Source organism: Chlamydotis macqueenii, chromosome 4, assembly GCF_036417535.1.
Source record: "Chlamydotis macqueenii isolate bChlMac1 chromosome 4, bChlMac1.mat, whole genome shotgun sequence".
NCBI classification, from domain to species: domain Eukaryota; kingdom Metazoa; phylum Chordata; class Aves; order Otidiformes; family Otididae; genus Chlamydotis; species Chlamydotis macqueenii.
In genome coordinates, this window is record NC_141559.1 from 43,516,155 (window position 1) to 43,539,382 (window position 23,228).

The following is a 23,228-nucleotide window of genomic DNA, read 5'->3' on the forward strand; positions in this document are numbered from 1 at the left end:
GTCCTTTAAAGGTCCCTTCCAACCCAAACTGTTCTATGATTCTATCATTCTGTCATTCTATGGTTGTATGAACATAGCAAAACCATGTTTTTATCTACAAACATAGAACACTTTAATCCACAAAACTACTAAAAATTCACTTAATGAGTAGTACCACAGTGAAGCCAGCATTTGACATCTTAAGCAGGAAAAGAGCAGTACTGAGTTAAATAGAAGAACTAAAGAAGTACATGAAGTGATATTCCTCCCTTTCTGCTTAGTTTTAAGAAGAAAACCACATATTTTAGTCTAGCGTGGACCTCATGGTAAATGAAGGAAATAGCGTAAGCACAATTGCAGTATTATTTCAAAATTACTACAGTCCATTACAAGACATTCGTTCTGGTGAATGAACCACAAAACCAATGTTACATAACTGGTATCTTTTAAATTCTGCGGAGTTAATGACAAGAAGTGTAATTTCACTGAGTGCCTGTTGGAACTAGAAACAGTGACAGGCCTTTCAGCATTCAGTGCTAGTTTTGAATGCTTAGCACCTTGCTTATTGTCTTTGCAGATTCATTTTCTGTCTAATTCTGGAATTTTGTCATATTTGGGAATATCATCCTGAGTTATATGATTCTGGAGCAGTTGGGTAAATCAGTCTACTCAGTGTACATCGGATTTAGATCTTGATCTGGTTCCCAAGCAAGTAAAAAGAGAACTTCCTTAGAACCTCATCATCACATAAAACACTAACTGCAGTCCAAAGCAATTAAGGTTAGTACCCGTGTGTAAGTGGAAATCCCCTTTTTCAGAACATTATCTAGGTTATACTTTGTTTCAGTGAGTTTCTAATACAACCGATGAGTGGCTGTATGAGGTCAGCCCAGAAGAGACTCTATAGCCAACCATTCCACCTCTGGCAGAGGGATGAGAAGAGGATGCCCTGGCAAAGGCAGGAAGCTATCCTGAACTCCCAAGCACACTTCTTTCAGCCCACAATGATTTGTGCCTCAGGTAGTCATTAGGCCACGCTAGTTTCTCACCTTTTAAAATGTCCTTATGTTGTTTAATTGTGGGGGTTTTTTTAAACCCATGTAAGATTTTAGTGTCCATAACATCTTACAGCAAAAAGATCCACAAATTAATTAAACATGTGACCATGCAGTTAAAAAAAAAAACAAAACCAAACAAAATAGCCCAGACCCAACCAACCACATTTGTTTTGTATCTGAATTCTTGTTTAATTTGACCTTCCATACTTCTTGGAAAAGGCTATTAATTACGATTTTTCTTTTACCACTCTTATCTTTTTTTAAATAATATATAGATGCCCATGGTTTTTTTCGTATGAATTGCCTCCTTTCCAGACTCAAGAATCCCTATCTTAAGTCATACCAGTTGCTTTTCTCTGGACTTTTCCCAGTTCTTCCATAAACTTACTAAGTTTTAATACAACTGCACACAATATTCAGGACACAGGGGGATCATGTATTTGCATGACAGCATGACAATGTTTTCTATTTTGTTCTTTTCCTTATAGCTTCTTGCATTCAGTTCGTTTTTTTTTTACTGCTACTGAGCTTAGAGCTGAGGTAGTGAAAACCCCAAGACAGCACTCCTGAGAAAGCGGAGTTCATTGTTTTGTATGTGAAATTCAGATTCTTTTTTCCATATGCATCACTCTATATCTGTCTTGCTACACCTAATTTTATCTGTTATTTTATGGCACAATTGCTCAGTCTTCCCCCCTCCCCCCTGAAATTGTTCACAGTTGTCTCCTATCATCACTACCCTGAATAACCTTACGTTGTGAACCTTCATTTTTCACCTTCCCAGACAAGTTGTGAATATATTGAATAAAACAGGTACTAGTATAGATTCTGAAGTATTGTCTGCTGAGAGCTGCTCTTTCTTTTTGTTGTTTTTTGACCTTGAATTCATCTTTGCAGAACCTCCCCTTTTAATCTAAAGCTGGAAGAGGAACCTTAGAAATAGACAACTGGGTCATCCTTTTCCACACTCTACTTCATAATCAAGAGATCTGGATGTTCTTTTTGCCTGATGAACCCCCAAAAAAAGCCCATGTTGAGAATCGTAGAGGGGAAGTATTTTCCTCTGTGGTCATGGCTGTTGCCAATGAAAAGTGTACAGAGTAAAGCTAATGTAGATTTAGTTAGTTTTAAAATAACATATTTTATTTCTGAGATGCTCAGCCATTTGCAAAGCACGCGGCAGTACAGCCTGTATATAGTTGCGTGCATTATCCTCCTTTTACAATTTTACTTAGGATCCCAGCCAGGAAGTAAGAAGTGGAGCACATTTGCCCTTAGTCATTATGTATCATAAGATATGCCAGAACGCTGACCAAAATGATATGTGTTCTACTTAATGTATTACATTTTGTGCTTAAAAGTAAAAAGATTTATGGATAAAATTATCTTGCTAGTGTCTGAAGTTGAATTCCTTCTCGTTCATTCATTCATTCAGTTCTTTGTGCATTCTTAATATTTACAACTCAAAAGATGGATCCAAATTTTGCCCTCATTTTACACTGTGTTCAATCCAATGTGTAATGGAACAAATTTAGCATGTGAAAAATACTAGTAATGTTACCTTTCTTAGAAACTGAGTACCTGTGATTATATGCTGCTCTCTTTAAGGACGGCTGGGGAAATATATTCTAAACATCACTAACAAAACAAGTTCTTTGTTCTTGTTCAGATTTGAAGAGGGATAACTTTTTTTTCAAGACTGATTTACAGTACTCTCAAAGCCATAATCTGCATCCCCCTGGCAATTACTTTTGATTATTATGTATATGTATGTTTTATTAGGAGCTGCATTTTGAAATCAGCTCCTCCTTACACCTAATCTAGGAATAAAGCCATAATACCAAGTTTATGATATCTTAGTGTGTTGCTATGGAAGTGATATTAGCAATATTAGAAATCCAGCACTGTGGGCTGTGTAGCAGTGGGATGCGATAGAAACTGAAAGCATGGATCCAGTAGAAGCAGCTTTCATTTCAACACAAATATCTTCGATTCTTCGGAAGACCGTCAGAGAAAATGACGACAGTGTATCAGAGGAAAGTAAGTATATTTAGATATTGCAGTTTATCTTGATAAGGATGTCTAGAATGCAAGAGCATGAAGTTCTTAATTGTCAAACAATATGTTTTGAAAAATACATTTAAAGGTTAAAATCACTGCACATGAATTCATATTCTTATTAAGAAAAAAGAAAGATTTTTTTACTGTTTACTGTTGTGGTCATAGGCTTGTTTTTCTTTTGTATTTTCTTAATTTTTAAATTTATTTATTTTCTTTTCATTTTGATTCTGCAATGGGAAACAGAACAAGCAGATGGTAGCAACCCAGTTCTGTTCCTTTTTAGCTGCAACTATTTCCAGTGACAGTTACGGATGCCTGGCTCTGTCTTGGGCCCTTGTATAGTAAGCCTGTTGATACTGAGTGATTATTGAATAGCTCAATAATATATATTTATGAGCAATTTAAGGTACAAAATGATCAGTTGAAGTTTGTTACAGTGTGCTTAGATGCATGGAAAGATGAAAGACTGAAAAATGGATCAATAAAGTCATTACTAGATGGAAAATGTTATGAAAACATATCAGTGATGTATGATTAAACTAAAGAACAAAAATCATATACAATCACTGCTTCCAGCTTTTGACAGGAAACACGATCCTTTAGGCATAAATGACTGTGAATGGCAAAATGCAGCTGCTGCCTTCATTTGAATAGCCTAAGGAAGACAGGAGAGCAATCAAAACATGTCCCAGCAATAAGCAATCTTTTCAGAGCTTTAGCTGACCTAAAAAGCGATAGCAAGTTAGACACTGAAGAGTACTAAACAGGATCCTGTGATGTAGCGTTGCCAACCCCTTTGGAGGAGATACCATGAATAAAGGAATATTCATCAGAAAAGAGATTTTCCATAGGGAATTAAGCAGCTGCAGGTCCCGCAGTCTCTGCGTGAAGCATCACATACGTTCCAGTTTCTGCAGCTGCCCTTCAGCCTCTCTTCAGCTGCTGAAAAACACATCTTTGCCTCTCTTTTTCCAATTCTAACAAACGCTCCCCAATAGCAGCTCAGGACTGTTTGCATGTTCTGCAGCAATTGGATGCAGTGCTAATAAAATCCATTCTCAAGTGCACAGTTTTACATTTACTGCTCCTTTTTTTCTTCTTTATTTTCTTTTGCTAAGACCTTAAAAAGTGAGAGCATACCAGTTGCCCTAAGAGTGTGCTGGAGCTGTAGAGCTGTGCACAATAACTATCACAAATAAATTGCTGTTGGGAGTACAATTTAAGTACAAAAGTGGTTTCAGAAAGAAAGAAATTCCAGTGCAAACCAGAGGTTACATACCCTCACAGCCTAGTGCAGTGCCATCTTTTTAAAGAGCCCTGGAAATAATGATAGCACAGATCTAGAAACAATAGGACCATATTAGCAACACATTGTCCCAGCTAAAAGCCCATATTTATTTTCCTTCTGGTGAGGCAGACGTGATCAGCAAGAGGGTGAAGGTCTGCATCATGCTGCCTGGTGTATTTTGCAGACATTTCCACAGCTATCTTTAGTCTTATTGACATCAAATAAAGCATTCTGGGGGAAGGTAAGAACAGATAAAACAGTGTAAAATACAAGAATAAATTTATCTACATTATCAGAGGAGCATATTTTGTTGACCTAGCTCCAGATTTTCCTGCTTTACATAGCTCCATTTCTCCTCATTCACCATTTTCCTTTTTATTGCATTCCATAATCGCCAGAAACAAATGAAATCCAAAAATTCTGCAGAGAAAAACAAGTTAAGCACCCCCAGCTGTTCACAGCAGCATGAGCTGCTGCTCCATTAATTCCAATATGTATGTGCACAGGCCTCAAGCACAGCCTTGCCCTAGCAACTGCTAGGACTGCAGAATTATTGCAGATAATAAATCATTGTAAGCCAATCGGAGCTCTGGATACCCTGGTGTTTTGACAACATGCTGTATTTGTGAGAACAGCATTTCCAAATGTTAAAAATCTGTGGGCCAGCTTCATTTTGTTATTGTCCTCTTTGAACTTACTTTTGAAAATTGTCATCTTAGCATTATTCTTTAAAAAAAAAAAAGAAAAAATGAAAAACAAAGAGAATAAATAGTTTCATTGCTAATGTAAAGGAAAAGAATTTAAGTTGCTCATAAAAAGTGTAATACCATTGTACAGCTTTGCTTACACGAGGGAAAATAAGAGCTGTATTAACTTGTGAAAGTTTAAACCATGCCTATGTCACTATTCAGACATTTGTTGTTGCCTGCAAATGAGTTGTCTATGAAAGTGGAACAAAAAATAACACTGTGTAGCAGAAATTGCTAAACTGACACCAAAGATATCCTAAGTATTTGTGTTGCCCAACAAGAATATATAAATTATTATATCCAAGTCTTCTCGAAATCTATGATCATCATATGGCACCATTTTTTTTTTCTCTCAACAGGCAATTCCATAATGGCTAATGGAGCGTTCTGCTTAAAATTTCTTGAAACGATATGGCCAATAGCTATATCAGGTAGTATGTCATACTCTGAGATCATAAGTAAGGAGCTTTTCAGATGCATCCAGAGCATTCTATAAATATAGGAAATACACCAGTTCTAATTGGTTTGGATTCACTTAAGCTGAGTTGAAGTCTGGTTTATAAAATAAGCCTCATTTTTAATTAAGTAAATGTCCTTGCAATCTTTTGCACTATATATCTATGTCAATTTAAATAACACCTTAATTAATTTTTTGATTGGAAGACGTGAAGGTATTAAAAGCGAGCTACTTCTGTTTGTTTACCTTACTCCACTCGGCTGTCTGTCAGGATCTAAGTTAAGCCAGCTCCAATTCCTTTAGCTGCAGTGAGAAAAATTCAGCTAGTGTTTGCAAGTCACTTTCAAATTCATACTGATGTTTAGTAGCATGTTTTCACTGCATAATTAACTAGACACTTTACTTGAGTTATCACTCACCTCAACCTCATCCTCCACACAAAGGAGCTAGATGTCAGTTTGGTCACCTATTGAAATGGGAATGCAAGCAAGTGTCTAAGCACTGTCTCCCAGCTGAAAACCACTGGTGAGGATTTGGATAATGTCAATAATCAGAAGATAGCCACCTAGTGTTAGGACAGGTGTCCAACTTGGCTGTCAATCACCTGGATACACTGTGCAGTGAGAAGCCAAAGTGTATCACGCAAGTCAGAGTAATGAAACATTGGAGCTTACTGGTCTGTACAATCCTGTAATAAAGTGAGGCTGGGAGACAAAGAACACAATGATGTTTTGGGACTAAATAAACCTACCTGTGTGGGATTATTACTAAAGAGCATTCTAAACTGTGCTTCTATTTTAAAACCTTACAAAACTTTCAATACATAAAATCTAATTCTGAGTTTTGCTTAGAGTATGGACAATTTCTACAAGTTAGAGGAATTCACATTGTTAGCATTCACCTGAAGATACCAGCCTTAGTAAATGAACCCTGCTAAATAAACCGGTAACATACGTGGTTTGTGAAGAAATATAAAATAATGCTGGAGAAATGTGATTGCTAGTATCTCTTAATAAAAACAGATCTTGAGTAATTGTCAAAACCATACAGTGGATTGAAGTCATTGATACAAATGCCTTTGGAATTTGAACATATGTGAAAAAAAATGTATATGCTTTCAGGTGAAGATAAAGCACATCCCCGCTTACACGACATCTTATTTTATGAATGGTGTACCTTGGACTGTAAATATAATGTGTTAAAGGAAATCTATCAAAATTTGAACTATAGAAAGATAGCACTAAGATCAGGAAGTAGTACTTATGCAATTTATTTGACAGTTCATTGCTTTGTAGAGAGAGCCAGAGCAGGTATCTACTGATTAACCAAAGGCTTTGGGGATAATTGGTTCAAAAAAGAAAGTGGAAAGAACATGGAAATAATCTGTATCGTTTTCATTAAGTGTATGCATAGTGCTAAACTTCCAAGAAAGGTGTTGTGAGGGAGATAACCTACGGATGCTTAGCAAGAATCTTTATCAGCACACATAAATTAGGAAGCAAATTTTCACTGTATGTCTGTCTAAATGTTCATGCAAGAAAAAGCAAGTGCATATTTACAGTGCATGTTTTAAGCACAATTTTTAAAAAACCGAACAAATAACTCCCTTCTTTCCACCATAACTTGAGCTTTACGTCTTTACTGGCTGTAGACTAGCTAGTAAAAGAGCAAACAAGAGATTCACAGAAATACCTTTGCACACCCACACGATATAATGCGTGCATGATAGAAGTGTGAGCACAAGAAGTGTGAACATAGTGTTTCTTCATTGAATGAAAAATATTTAGGAAATATATAATTTATGGATGCTAAAACGTTTAAAACATTTTGTTTTGGTAACACTATTCCTCTGAACATTGGATAGAAAAATATCATCCAAGTGACAGGTTTCTGTTTCACTTGCTTTTAGTTTAAAACTGGTTTACACTGTGAAAAAATCACACAATAAGTCCGGTTGTAATGCAGATGAAATGTAGTGAAGTAAAACCCTGTGCCACGAATGCAGTTGTCAGAGCAACTATGCTGTGGAATTACTCTAATGAGAATCAGAGTAGTTCAGTTTAACTCCTGTGTTACTGATTTTTTCTCTTAATTCCTGTACAGTCACTGGTTTATTTCTCAAACTGAGCAATGTTGGTGTCGTAGTTCAGCTCCAATCGGGACCAGACTACGCAGTCTCTCTCTCACTCCCCCCACCCTCCGAGAGAATAGGGAGAGATAATACAAGAAAAACGGCTCGAGGTTTGAGATAAGGACGGGGAGAAATCCTTAAAGTTACTGTCACAGGCAAAGCTGACTTGGGAAAAACTATTCATTTTTTTCTAAAACTAGCAGGAGAATGAGACAGAAAACAAGATAACCTCTCCCACCCCTCCCTCTTCCCGGGCTTAACATTATCTCTACTAACTTCCCCCCCACCACCCAGTGGCACATTGGGGAAGAGGGAATGGGGGTCGTGGTCAGTTCATCACGCGTTGTTTTATGCCTCTGCTTTGTTGTCAGGGGAAGAACTCCTCACACTCCTTCCCTGCTCCAGTGTGGGGTCCCTCCCACGGGCCACAGTCCTTCATGAAACTGCTCCGGCGTGGGTCATCTCTTCCACGGGGTGCAGTCCCTCCAGAACAGCTGCCCCAGCTCAGGCCCTCCATGGGCCACAGCCTCCTTTGGGCATCCACCTGCCCTGGTGTGGGGTCCTCCACAGGCTGCAGGTGGATCTCTGCTCATCCGTGGACCTCCATGGGCTGCAGAGGGACAGCCTGCCTCACCATGGGCTGCACCACAGGCTGCAGGGAATCTTGTCAGGAGTGACTTGTCCTCTCCCTCTTTCTTCACTGACCTAGGTGCCCGCAGCCGTTCCTCTCACAGGAAATTCTTCAAAATCAGGCTCAGGCAGATGCCTCTCAGGTTCTCTTCACATCTCATCTCCTCTCCACTTCTTTTAGCCAGGCCAGGCCGAGTTGGGCCCAGTCAGCCACCTGGCGGAAGGCCAGAGGGTGAGGCCTGCAAGGCCCACAAGGCTCGCATCTCCCCCCACTCAGCTGCTTCACATCTTCTCCCCTTTTTTTTTTTCTGTTTTCCCCTTCTTAAATACGTTATCGCAGAGGCGTTACCAGGGAACATTCTGCTACCAATCGGCTCAGCTTTGGCCAGCAGCGGGTCTGCCCTAGACCCAGCTGAGTCCACTGAACAAAGGGGAGCAACTTCTAGCAGCTTCTTATAGAAGCTACCACCATAGCCCCCCCACTAAATAAAACTAGAACAGTGGGCAACCAACAATCCAAAGAAGGAAAAAAACACTAAACCAGTGTTCATTCAAAAACATTGCAGCTAGGAGTTAGCGCCCAAGACTGTGAATCTGGAGACTGAAGAAAATTTACCTCCTCTTAATTTAACACCAGCTTTATTGTAGTTTGAGATTAATCTTGAATTCAGTGGTAGTTCTACAGCTGACTACATATGACCTTGATTTGACTTTGCTGAACTCATGAGACTCCCTATCTGTAAACTGGATGTCATTTTTCTACTTAAAATGGATGCCATGAGGCTTAATGACTTAGTATTTTTTGCTTACAAAGAGCATGAGGTTCTTGGAACAAAAAAGCCTATAAATATCCAAAGCAGATAAAATCTTTGTGAGCATTGCAAAGGAGAAATTGTAGCCCAAATTGTTTAGTTGAATTTTGGAGATGCACTGAATTGCAAGTCATGCCTTACTAGAATAATTTTGATATTCTTTAAAAAATTTCTTCTTGAAGAATGATAGCGAAAATATTGGGAATTGTGTTCTATGATGGTGTTAGAAAGCTTTCTTTATCGCCTTAAGATTTTATTTGGATGTTGTAAGGAGGCTGGAGAGGAGAATATATTTCTCCTGAGGGCTGTTAAATGCTAGTACTGCTCTAGTGTCTCATAATAGGATTATTATTGTTGTTGTTATTATTGTTATTATCATTATAAGTTTAGCTCTAATGATTTTCATTATACTCTTTTGATTGTATTTTTAAAAATGAAAGAATCTTTCATTTAAATTATTGCTTATATAGTTGTGGCCTCAATTTTTATATATTTTTATACACACAAAATAAGTATATACAGTCAATTTAAACTATCTAATAATTGCTTGGAACATTAAAGTTGTTGATTGCTTGCACAATGTTTATAACCAAACATTTTTCTTTGACAAAATTGAAAAGGTCAGGTTTATTCTAGCATATCCTAGGTTAACAGATTTGAGTTTGAGTTAGCGCATCATTGCTTGAAAATGCAGATGTCTATTTTAGATACCATTTTAACAGTTTAAAGAAAAGATAGTCTACTATTGAATCTTCTCATGTGAATTAGGTTACATGGCTGCAATGCTTTGAAAAGGCTGCATCATCCAAAATAAAGTTCCATATAATACATTCCATCTATAAAACCAAAATGGTTTATAATAGCTGCACTGAATCATATCTAGATTTTAGTCTTAGTATTGGCCAGGTAAGCATGGCCTCAGGATACTCATCTACATTGACTTTTGTCCCATGAGTCCATAGCACAGCTTCCTTGGCCAGAAGTTCATTTTTGTTACTTTCCATTCTTCTAGCAATACTTATAAACTCAGTCACAAAAGTCTATGTATTTCTCAGTTCCCCAGTATAGCAGTACTGGAGATGTACACCAAATAGCAAGCAAGATATTCTGGGATGTATGTTGTGTCATACACCTCCTAACTGGTTGGCATTATTGTGTGTTTATCATACATGCTCCATTTACTGCACTGTTTGGGCTCTCTGCACCGTACAGTTGACCATGTCTCCATTCCAGGCATAAACTACTTCCTTTCTTCAACATTTAGTCTTTTTCTGATGTGTTTCTTTATGTTAACCTTGGCTGATGCTGCATCGTTCAGGCAATGATAGTTTGTCCTCATCGTGCTGGGAAGGATGTTTCCTGGGCTGAAGCACTGTGTGCCGATATGTGATGCATCTGTACAAAAATAGTAGCCTGGCATCATCTTTCTCCATCTCTCCTTGATTCCTACACTGCAGCAGGTTTTGTGAACTCCCCTTTGATAGAGGCTGCGGTCTTCAGGAATCCAAAGCCAAAAATGGGAAAAATTAAGGGGGTGTTTTTTATCTTTTCCCCTCCCCCTCCTTTTAAAGAGTCCTGTGCTTTTAGGAAATGAATTAATGCACAGACTTAAATGCTCTTATAACAAAGTAGCATCAAGGTTATCATCACCAGGTTAAAGGTAATATTTTTATATTAATTTTAACCACTTCAATTCAATACTGAAGTTATACAGGAGGGTCTGTTTGAAGAACATGCTTCTCCATTTTTCCCTCCACCAATAGCATCTGATTATAGGCTTATGCTATGACCCATGAATAGTGTGCCCATCAGGTCAAGCTGGATTTATATTAAAGCTAGCTAATTTTGAGTGGATAGAATTATTTTCATTTTTATTTAATTTTTTGGTGGTTAGTTAGTGGTAAGATTTTTTCTGGTTTATTTGAGGTTTCTTATATTCCTATGGAATGCATAATTTACTGCATTAATTTAAGGGAAGTTTTAACTGAGTTTTGAAGCTGATCAATTTTTTCTAGTTATAGGAATCTCATTAGTTGAACTGTTACCATGGGTTCAGTTAGAGTGATATACTTTTAAAGTGTTGTAGAGTGTGACCATTTTTAGCAGTATTTTGTATTCTCTATATGTATCTTTCAAACTCGCAACTTTTTCAAATTAAGTAAAAGTTGTTTATATCATGAATAGATGTCTTTTTATCAATCTAGAGGAAAATACTGAGCTATTTAGGTTAATTTGTGGGGGTTTGACCTTGGCTTAAGTAGAAAACTCATATTAATTATATTTAGGAAAGGTAATAAATTGATTGGAAGGCTTAGACAGTATCATTTATCTTACATCATGACTTTAACAGTTGGGCTATGATTCTAATCAAAAAATGTCACTTTGGATTTTAAATCTATTTTTATCACCAAGAACACCTCATCTGTCAATATTTGATTAGAGGTCCTCATTGCTTGAGACAGCTTTTCTCTGTCTGACAGATAATCTGAAACTCTGAGACCATCGATTGGAGCTTCATCCCTAGGAGGGTAAAAAAAAAAAAAAAGAGCTAGAAAGAGCTAGGAGATAATTTTTGATTACACTTCAACCTGTGACTTCTGCCTTGAGCCCAATAGAAAGTCTGAATCTTCCTGTCTTATCACTGCAAAGACAGACTTCTCCTGTATTGATTTAGAGTAAGAAGTTCAAATAAGTTCCAGTTTGATTATTTCTTCATAACATCTCATCTGAGTTTAAGAGAAACTATCCTTTTTTTTTTTTCCTTTTCTGTTCAGTCTCACTTTTTCTGCTTCTAATTTTCAATGCAGTAGAATATAAGTCACTGGTCTAACACAGGCATTTGATATGCCCATCCACAGTGCTACACATGCCGTAAGGAACTTTCTATTCAAGCACGTCTTTGAGGTGATTACTTCATTGCAATACAGTAACTGTCCTGAACAGGAAAAAGAGGCTAAAATTTCAGTCTCAGATGTATGTAAAACCATAAATTGATAAATTGATTTTTGTTGGAGACCCTGAAAGGTCTTTTACGCATACCTGTTATAGTGACAAGTCCTTGTCTAATCTATTCATAAATATGTCTTTTGAGAAAAATTGAATTCTATTTCTTGGTACCTGTAGGAAAAAAAATACTGCATTTAATGTTTTCAAATATTCAGTTTAGTTCACAGATCTGTATTTGACAGTAAGTAGCACAAGCATATTTTCCCATAGTTTCAGCAATTTTGAGTGCTGAAAATCAAGCATTTATTTAGATATCTACCATAAATACAGGGGTAAATGTCTACCTTTAGTTATTCAAGTAATTTTTTAATCTAAATGCATGGCTTGCATGTATTGCTTACTCTTCCTAGAAGGATAAATTTTGAGTTCTTCCTTCTACTGAGATATTTGGATTCTGGATAAGGTAAACTCAAAACCTAACAGACAGAAATGTATTAGCTGACTCTGCAAAAGCTATTGTGTACATTTTATAATCTTATATTCGTATCTACTGTCTTGAAATTTGACAACATTCTAGGTTTGAAGTTAGATTTTATGTCAGACAGAGAAGTGTTGGTGAAAAGCTAAGGGAAGGTGAAACTTGGCTATGCCTGGGAATATTTAGCATAGATCTAGAAAGAGTCAAGCTTTTTGTCTGGTGTCAGAATGAAAAGCTATTGATATTAGCCAAAATAATCAGCGACAGGAGTGAGTACGTGAGATTGCAAAACATCTAAAAACGTAGGGTCAAACTTATTGAAACTAAACATACTTGAAAACAAGAAATACAAACACTAAAAAATTGCCAGAGATTTTAAACAAAGAACTCAGCTCTGTTGACATTGACATCAACAGCTAAGAATTCGAATACAGCTGGAAGCTGACACAGGACTCAAAGGAGTTGTTCCTGAATTCAGCTGTAAGGTTACAACAGTGATAGGGACCCTTAGTAATAGGTGTCCAAACAAATGTACATCAGAGATAAGCATAATTATTAGATAATTCATATCCAATTAAGCTCTCCTTTGGGTTTCTGAACTAATGACCTGATTAATTTTTACTTGCAGTTCTGTCAATTACATGTTTTCCTTTTATACATCCATTTTTGAAGCAAATTCACAGTATGAGCAGAGTGGTGGTTTGCACACATCACAGAAATGCTATCATCTGCCTTGACTGGAGTGTTTTCTAACTGTTCTTGTGGAGTGCAGTATCTACTTCAAGTAATCTGAGATTTCCTTGCTGATTTAAGTTTAGGTTAATCTGCTCTGTCAAAAGCCTTGGAAAAAAAAATTAATATTTTAGATTTGCTGACAAGAATAGGCAAAAATTGTTGATTTTAACCAAACTTCATGTTGAGTCTTAAGATTTTTGAAGCTTCTGAAGCTAAAAGCAGTGAGCAAGAATAGAGATCCTGCTCAGATTCTTGCAGTTCCAAAAGCTGCCAGCTGAAGAGTACCAGGCAACTTTACAGTTAACCCTGTAAGTTAAAACATGAAATAACGTGTAACGGCAGTCTGTATTTCACTCTTCCCTGAAGAAAAGGATCTTGGGTATCATGATGGCGATTATGAATATAGCAGCAAGAGAGCATAAAAGCAACAGGAGAAACAAATTAAAGAACCTGTCTTTCTTTTGAAGAGAGGGAAAGCTGTTTATAGCGACAGATATGCATAAAACTTTCTCTGACCCTAGATTTAAAAGATGAGCAGAATTGCTGTCCTGGTTCTGGCCAGGACAGAGTTAATTTTCCCCTGAGCTGGGAGAGGAGCTGGAGCTGGTGGCACCTATGGCTGCGGGACACAGCTGGTGTAGTTACTAACTGTCCTACCGCTGGAATAGTTTACCCAAATTGGCCAAAGGGCTGTTCCACAGCCTGTGACATCATGCGCAGTTTAAACATCGGGGACAGGGCTAAGGGGAGATTCCTGCTACCTGGGAGGGAGCTAAGAATTGGGATGTGCTGTGAGCTACTGCACTGTAAATTATGGGCTTCAGTATTTTCTGTTATTGGAATTTTTGTTTGTTTGTTTGTTTTTTTGTTTCCCATTTTAGTTTTCTTTTCCTCTGTTGTTCTCTTAAACTGTTGTGTGGGGGGTTTGGGGTTTTTTTTTTGGTTTTGTTTTTTTTTTTACCCTCAACCAACGAGTTTTGCCTTCTTTTCTTTACCAGTTCTCCTCAGGGGGCAGTGAGGAAGGAGTGAGCATCTGTGTGGTATTTTAGCTGCTAAGTGGGGCTAAACCACAACAGTTACTGCAGAGGAAAAAATATGTTCAATTCACTTTTACTACTGCAGGAATGTAAATATCATTTTAAGTGTCATATTGAATCTGCTAGATATTCAATTTCTAACAATCATAACTATAAGCAATATTAGTTAACAAAAAATTCCCATATTTGCATCAGTTATTCATCTGTATTTTAACATAGTATAAACAAGCAGCAGTTAAATAAAAATCAAAGATCTTCTGGCTATTATGCTCTGAAGAGCACGTAGAAGACTAAAAGTCAGTTCTCCTTCTGTATAGTACAAAATCTCATCCTAGAAGAGAGAGTTGGATTGAGATTGTCTTTTCATTTGTTCATTAATGTGTCATACATTAGTTGTGAACTTTAGGAAGGAAATAACATCTAGATTGTTAATAATTCAATTCACCTTCACATTATTAAAATGCCTGGGGCATTTGTTTTTTTAATTTGCTTTTCCTGAGGAGATTCAAAGGTTGAAGATGAACTTGTAGATTTCTTTTTGCTTTTCTCTACTTCCATTTGTATTGTACCAATCTATTCCAACTCCAGAATTTCCAACAACGTCTTTCCTTGCTTTTCTATGGCAAACATATCTGGTTTATGTATTTCCAAAATACTTATTTTCAGATCGTCTTGCAAGATGAGAAGTTGACATACTGTCAGATACTGTCATACATGGAGATGAAGGTCAAAATACCATTCAGTTTGGTTGACAAGCTGAGCTGCCCGTGACCTGCTTTCCAGACTATTTAGCATTACAAATAGCTCAATGGTACCGTAGTTTAAAGCAAAGCTCCTGCTGACTTCTGTGCAGATGTTACTATTCAGTATGTCTGAGCATGGGGATCATAGGTCAAAAAACATGTGATCACTAATTATGTGTCCATATTTAATGGCCATCCATGAAAAGTCTATTTAAATGGCTTGTTCATTAGCACATAGGAAATCAGTAGCTAAGGAAAGAATATGATTTAGTTCTATGGGTTTTCATTCAGCCACTTTAATTCTGAGACTGCTGTTGTGGTGTTGTTATAATCTCAGGTTTATTCTAGGGAAGCTGAGGTTGGAGATGGAAGGAAGAAGGAAAAAATGAGACTGAAGAGACAGACTCCTATTATTAGTGTTAATAAGCAGACTTGGATCTTACACCGTCCTCAGACGCTGCCAGGAGAATACGTGGTGGCTTCAGCCTGAAGCATTCTTAGTACAAATGAAATTTATCAGTTACAGTAAAGCTATCTTTTCTAAGCATATGAAGATTGTATTTTTAAAAGCAGAAAATTTAGGCAGGCTTCCACAGGCATGGGTAGCTCATGCTTCCTATAGGAACATTGCCTGCTATATTTTAGCTGCCTGCTTTGAAAGCACAGAATTTCTATAGCTTTCAATTACCAGTTGATGAGACTCAATCATCAATAAGAATTTCTTTTAATATTAGAGAACAACACACTTTCTCTAAACTGTTTTTGCTAAAATCAATACAAAACAGATTACTTTAATCTTGCATAGAGAATTTTGGCCTTAATCATTCTATTTTTTCAAAATTATAGATAATTAAAACCATTGCCTTAGGAAAAAAAAAATGCTAGGAAACACCAAAGGTGATAGTCACAGTTCTACAGTTCTAATACTCAATGACAGAAGTTGAAAGAGGAGTTTTTTGTATCTCTCCTCTTTCAGCAAAATACAGTGTGCTCTGAAACCCCTGAATTAAGCTGAAAACCTGTCACTGGTTGTAAGTGGTCTTTCAACAAATCTCATAATGAAACCACAAAATATTTTTTACAGAATTTTTCATCAGAGCAGACATTTTTCATTCCCTGTAGGATACAGTTAGAAAGTACTTTCCTAAAATTAAATTTGTAATTGTTTTTATTCTAAAGAACCTTGTCCCTCAGTTCAGGTCTTTTGATGTAGTTCTTATAACATTGTTAAAGCAATTGGCCAGTCAAGTTTCTTTATACCTGTCTCAGCAGATGGGTGTTGGAGGCCCAGTCTCACAAATGATGATCCCTTTTATCTGTTTATTTGAAACTGATCTTTCAATTAAGTTCTCCACTGTTCCTTTGCATGAAGATGTGTATATATGTATATATAGATATGTATGAATACATGTTTTGGTGTATACACACATGCCTATATATGTATATGGTGCACACATGCATATACAGATATATTACATTCCTAAACCTTTGTAATATGTTAGTGGTTTTACAAGTAAATGGGTTTATAGTTTCATGTACAAAAGAAATTTCAGTTCTTTTTACTGGTAATTTGAAATATTTTTTTAATATCTGGTGAAGCTCACTCTAAATTTGACCAAGTTTTCTCTACAGTATGTAATAATCAGCTAAAAACAAGCAATATTTTTAATATATCTAGTTTTAATTCCTATCTTTAAAAATCTTCCTTTTAGTTTGGATATTTTACCTTTAGGATGTCATTTTCCTTTCATTCTGTGCTAGATTTAAGACTGGGCAATGCATTCCAAACAAAATCAATGAATCACAGAAAGATACATGATAAGACTGCTCAAAAATATTTGCATTTGGTCCTGAAGTTTGTAGATAAATATTCTGTAAGTTTGGAGAAATCTTTATTAAATACTACATTTGTGCCAGTGAGATAGAGATCATTCCATAAACATTTCATTGCATATATCAGTCCTTAGTTGCTACTATAGGAAATGTTACGCTTCTGTTCTCTAAACTGCTTTAAAGGCAGTGTGAGCAGCACCTTTTTCAACACATGCCGGTGGAAATTTGAGAAATCAGTGGTAACACTTTTGCATTTGAAAGTAACACAGCTGCAGTTCTGATATTGTGGTTGAAAGATGATGAAAGGTGTACAGTAGGACTGGATCAATGACTTGTATTTTTTATTTATAAGCTTCATTGTTTTCTTTGCTGTGGCTAACCCACTCAGTGTCATCTTGACTCCTCTCTGTTGTCTTTTGCAGCTCAGTAAGCCTTCTTCCATTTTATCATCAAAATCCGTCCTTTCCTCCTTTCTGTTATATTCTTGTGGACAATTTGTCCCTTCTTCCTTTGTATCTAAAATTTGAATACTTGATATGTCGTCTTCTCCCACACTTATCTCTTTCTGTTCAACTCTGGGTTTTTTGTCTTCATATCTCTTGCAGAATCAAATTCAAGCCCTTTGCCAGGTTTTTTAATAAAGGGTCTCGCCTCACATGTCTAAACTGATAACTGCCTCTTGTCCTTTATCTCCTCTTGCTTCACATTACTGGTTTGTTTTTCATTGCCACTCTTCTTGCTTCCTATGATGTGAATAGTCATTCTGTTCTATCTTCTTATTACAAAATCTTTCTAAAAATACTTGCTTTGCACAAACACTTTGCTCCTTTTGTTTCTGGCACTTCTAGTTCTTATATTTCTGCAGTAAAGGTCTCTGAAAGTGTGTATACTATTTCTTATTAGCAGTGATACTGATAAGTTAGCACGCTAAAATGAAGCCTAAGTGATGTGACACAAGACTGACTGAACGGCTACCATGGGTTAAGATTCTCTGACCCTGTTTTGGTTGTTTTCCCTGACCTGCTACATTACTCTTACAGCTTCAGCTGTTTTAGATGTAATGATTTATAAAACATAGAACATCAGCTGCCACAAAAATGACAGAGAGAAATTACTAATGACCCTTTTTAGTAGGGAGGCTTGCTTTTTGTTTTTTCCTTTTACTTTACTCTTTCGGGCATGAATTATTCTGGTATATTAAATGAATATGGTATATTAAATGAATATGCCATTGGTCTCTAGATTTTCATCAGTAGAGAAGATTAAGAGTAAAAAGCCCTGAAACAAAGCTTAAATGACCCTTCCTACCAAAAGACATATTAAAGGAAACAGGAGAAATTTAATAAATTAAATCGCTCCCATCTTCACCCTTGAAATGGATAGTCTTAGATATGGTGGGCTCTGCAAAGCATCAGTATTCATGCCAGAGTAAACTGAATTAATAGCACTGAAAAATGAATTATTTCATAGGACAGGTTTTGATTTTTTCTACTGCAGTCTTTTTAAAAAAGAAAATGAAAATTCATAAACTTTCTGCTCTGAATTGTTTTCTTTTTTATAGTTTAACTTCACTAGACCATCATTGTGCATGTCATTTCTGATGGTTAAAATATTCCTGCAGCAGCTGTACAACAATATAATTAAGCATGCTTCCTACTTTTGATGGATAAATTACTGGAAACATTTATATGGTGGAACAACTGCATTAGCCATCATATCTTGGGATATTGCACTAGAGAGCCTTGTTTTTCTGTATGTACTGTAACATAAAATTGTGAGGAGGGAAATTACAATAAGGATGAAATAGCTGATAGGAGTGTGTTTAGTTTCAACAATGGAGGTTTCTTGGGGAGTGATGGTAAAATACTGTTTAGGAAGTAAAAGTACCGATTTCAATTAACTTGAAAGGAAGTTAATATATCAACCTCCTCTACTCTGCCCTGGTGAGACCCCACCTGGAGTACTGTGTCCAGTTCTGGAGCCCCCAACATAAGAAGGACATGGACCAGTTGGAGAAGGTCCAGAGGAGGGCCACGAAGATGATAAGAGGGCTGGAGCACCTTTCCTATGAGGACAGGCTGAGAGAGTTGGGGCTGTTCATCCTGGAGAAGAGGAGGCTCCGGGGAGACCTTATAGCGGTCTTCCAGTACCTCAGGGGGACCTACAAGAAAGATGGAGAGAGGCTGTTCAGTAGGGCCTGTTGTGATAGGATGAGGGGTAATTGTTTTAAAATAGAGGGAGGTAGATTTCAATTGGATAGTAGGAAAAAAAAATTTACAACTGGAACAGGTTGCCCAGAGAGGTGGTGGAAGCCCCATCCCTGGAAACGTTCAAGGCCAGGTTGGATGAGGCTCTGAGCAACCTGATCTAGTCGGGGATGTCCCTGCTCCTTGCAGGGGGGTTGGACTAGGTGACCTTTGAAGGTCCCTTCCAACCCTAACCATTCTATGATTCTCTCATGCTCCAGGAAGGTCTGACTTACGAAGCAGAGCAATAGTTCAGTAAGTGAGGAGGCTCTGTGACCAGATCAGACATCTTATCAACCTAAACCTTAGAGACAAACAGGAAACACGAGACCTGGAATGCATTTCCTAAGAGACACCTCAACAGCTCAAAGGAATGTATGTATTAATATCCTGTGACTGGTAGATGTAGTGCAGATCCCTAGTCTATGAACTTGGTGGATTTACACTGGGGTGGTTTTATTTTTTTTATTTACAGCTTTTTTTCACCCCTTTAGATGTCAAAATGCTCTTATGAGAGAAATAAAGCAAGTAAGGCTACTCTGCTTGCTTTCCGTTAGGAATACCTCTGAAAGGCTGGCAGAAAGGGAGAGACAGCCACAGCCACAGCCCTGCACCATGAGAGTTATCAGGTAACACTGCAAGTTGTGTAGTCTATAGCTGGGGATAATTCCCACTTCTGTATTACAGTATATGACTACTGGTAGTTGTAACTTTGATGTGCTGAAGATCAAACCTAGAGCCACTGTGACATTACACAATTAACACAGAATGCACCAGTTAGGGATTTAGCATTTGCCATCAGAAGGAAACTAAAGTGCAGTAACAGTCTCTTGAAAAGTGGTGATCTGAATTATATTGCAAGGGCTTATGGTACCTGAGTGAGGAAGGAATTTATCTTCCAGTTCTTCAGATAATCAGTGTTACTACTTCAGCTGCTTCAGCTGCTGGACCATTTAATGTAGCAAAATGCTCATATGCTTTTTCACTGTTTTTGTCCTTATTCTCCTTTTCTTCTTGAATGGGGAACTCTAAACATAAGTCTGCCTGAGTCTTGTCCTGAGACTCAATCTACAGCTTTCCAGGTACAGAAACATCAACCACAAGAACAAGAGAGTTTTTTGAAGAGTAGCATCAATGTGGCTCTAAGTGGAAGAAAATTTTTCTTTTTCTCTTTTGTATAGGACAAATACTGCTTGTCACAGCCCTGTCAGAATTTCACAAAACAGTCAGATTTCAAGCTCCGTTAAAATATTGCTTCAGCTAACACTGGAAACTCATTTAGAAGGAAACTTTCTGTTTCCATTGAAACTTCATTTCTAAGCTGTGTGTGCAAAGTATATACAGACATTCCCGTAGTCCCCAAAGTGTTTAAAGCAGAACAGACCATTTGAGCTAACCAGAAGATTTTCATTATTATTATTTTGAGTCTTTGATGATAATAAAATGTCCTTCCTTTGAGACAGTTAGCAGTGGAACAAATGCATCTTACTGGAGTCTTGGCTAGACACCAGGCACATACAGATAATACAAACAGCATGAGCTATAGAAGGAAAGGAACAAAAGTGACAGATAGAAGGGAGTACAAGGGAAATCAATGAAAGATTTTTCTGAGATCAATTTTTGCATTAATAGCTGAAGCATCAGCTCTGGAACCCAATAAAATCCACAGGACAGATATTGTTTCAAGCGAGTTGCAAATATTTCCATTTCTTCTTTAGATTTATACAAGCCTCCTCTTACTAGCTCACATAAGTGTATTCCCCAAACTAAAATGAAATATGAGATGTTCGAAATTAATCCATTATGTTTATTCATGACAAATATGCCTAAGACTGTTCTACCTTAGCAGAAATATCTATGTTCTGCTAGCAAATATTCAAGCAAATGAAAAGATGCTATCTTCACTGGCAGTTTTGTGGAACAAGGTGGAAACTTACATCCTGAAGTGTTGCAGAAGGCTTTCCTCCCACATATCAGTTGGTCTATGCAATGGATGCACTCTGCCATCAAGATATCTTCCACTGAATTTGTGACAACCTGAAGTACATTTCTGATGCTTTATGCAATGTAAAACTGATGTGTTTTGTCATTCCTTTTACCCGCTCACTTTATATAATATAGGCAAAAGTATGGCATAGTATGGCTCTAGATACCCTCTGATTATATTAAAATTAAAGACAGAAAGCTGTTTGTAAAAGAGCATGTTTACATATCTTCATGATATAGGCATAATGTGAGACTAATGCTGAACTAATATGCAATCAAACAGTGAACAAATAGTTGGAAGATACACAATTTTGAATACAGAGTGTATCAGAACCATCGAGATGCATGCAAGAGGATATGCCTCTATACTTTACTACTGTTTTCCGAAGCACTGTTTTTATAAATTCAATAAATTAAGAATTTCAATCATTGATGGTGTAACCTCAAGTAAAGCAGTCACTGTGTTATGAAGCCAAATTATGACCAATATGAACGGTATTGTACATGCAGAATAAGAGTTGAATGTAACTTTGAGCTCAACAAGTTTATTCAAATCTGTTCTCTTCTAGGCACAGCCACATAAGAAAAGTACCACCTGCACGTCCAAATGAGAAAATTGACCACTTTAATGCTGTTGAAGGATTGTGTTGCATATTATTTTTCATGTACAATAGTGAAATTTAAATATTATTTAGAGAAGTAATAATTAGGAATTCATGGCATTAGTGAGAAAATCTGGCCATATGTTGTTGAAAGATACTAATATGTTGTTTCACTCTCCAACATACCTTCAAGCATACATTTTTACAGCCCTCAGTGTCTGTAGATACTCTTATTCTCTCTGCCTCAAAGGGAGATTGATAGAAAACTTTACCAAATCTTCTGCCTGTGCAAAAAGAGTTACTTCTATTGCTAAAGACAGTGATTAACAGCAAGAGTGAAGAAGTTGCATCTTACCTGCCTGAATAGTTGTTTGAATCAGAAACACTGTCCAACAACTGAAGTATTCTGATTTAGTGATGAATGTTTCTCTGCCAACTAATTATTTTTATAGTCAAATCACTTCACTGATTGTGTCATTGAAAATTAAGATATTTTTAAAAAAATATTGTTAATATTTTTACTTGTCTATTTTTTCAAAAGCTGATATCTCATTTTTTTTTTGTATTAAGACATGAGCCCATGAGTGAAAATTTTGGAAGATCATTGGTGACGTCAAGGGTTGAATGGAAGAAACTACCCTATCTCTACTCTGGTCATCACTATCTTGCCTGATATTGTTGTAAATAAAAATGTATGAAAAATATTTTGATTGTTAGTTCCTGGATCTATAAATGATAAGCTGTCTTTATGTTTCTGAGATCTTGATTTTATGGGATTAGTACATTAAATCTAATACCAAAAATTACACTATTGTCAGTCAATTTATGGTTCACCTTAAAATTTAGTCTTTATTTGAATACCATGTAAGTATACACAGTGTATAATGACCACAGTAAAAGATTTCTTTTTCATTAAAAATGCAGCTCAGCAGCTTTGTGATAAATGCTGACATTATGTATATGGCAATCCCTTCTGGAAAACTGCAACAATTCTAGACTTTGCCAAGAATTTGACATGCCACCCTAAATATTTAATCAGGGATGCAGTGACATTCAGTGCTCCTTGTATAAATATGTCAGTCTAATTTTTATTAAGCCTCTTCAAAATGAAACGGAATCTGCTTCTGGAAAAAAAAAATCATAACTGAACCAAAGTAATGCTATTAATATGTTTCTCAATGGATATGACATAAATAATCTGAAATTAACTATGATCCTCACTTCACTGAGCACAAACTTCCCTAGTAAAAGTTTGGAATTGGAATAGAACTCAGAGGAGTGCTGTGTCAAATTAATGATCATGAAGCAAGGCTCACAGAGCATTAGTAGTCAGCTTCTGCCTTGGGTGAGACCAGGGAATAGATGCCATTCAGTCATCTGAATAGAATTTCTATGATAAAATCTGTCCTTCAAAAAACCCAGAAGAACCTAACAGGACTTTCCTGTGGCTTCTTCAT

The 23,228-nt window shown here is 36.8% G+C and overlaps 1 protein-coding gene and 1 long non-coding RNA gene across 2 annotated transcripts in view; one reads left to right on the forward strand and one right to left on the reverse strand.

Moving 5' to 3' along the window:
- The window catches only part of SCRG1 (stimulator of chondrogenesis 1), a 780,146-nt gene that overhangs the window by 20,676 nt on the left and 736,242 nt on the right, over nucleotides 1-23,228 (reverse strand). The gene's annotated exons all lie outside the window — the stretch shown is intronic.
- LOC147600962 (uncharacterized) lies at nucleotides 2,942-22,025 on the forward strand. The gene is made up of 3 exons (XR_015258528.1): nucleotides 2,942-3,077; nucleotides 5,495-5,566; nucleotides 21,739-22,025. It is a non-coding gene; the product is annotated as an uncharacterized LOC147600962 (long non-coding RNA).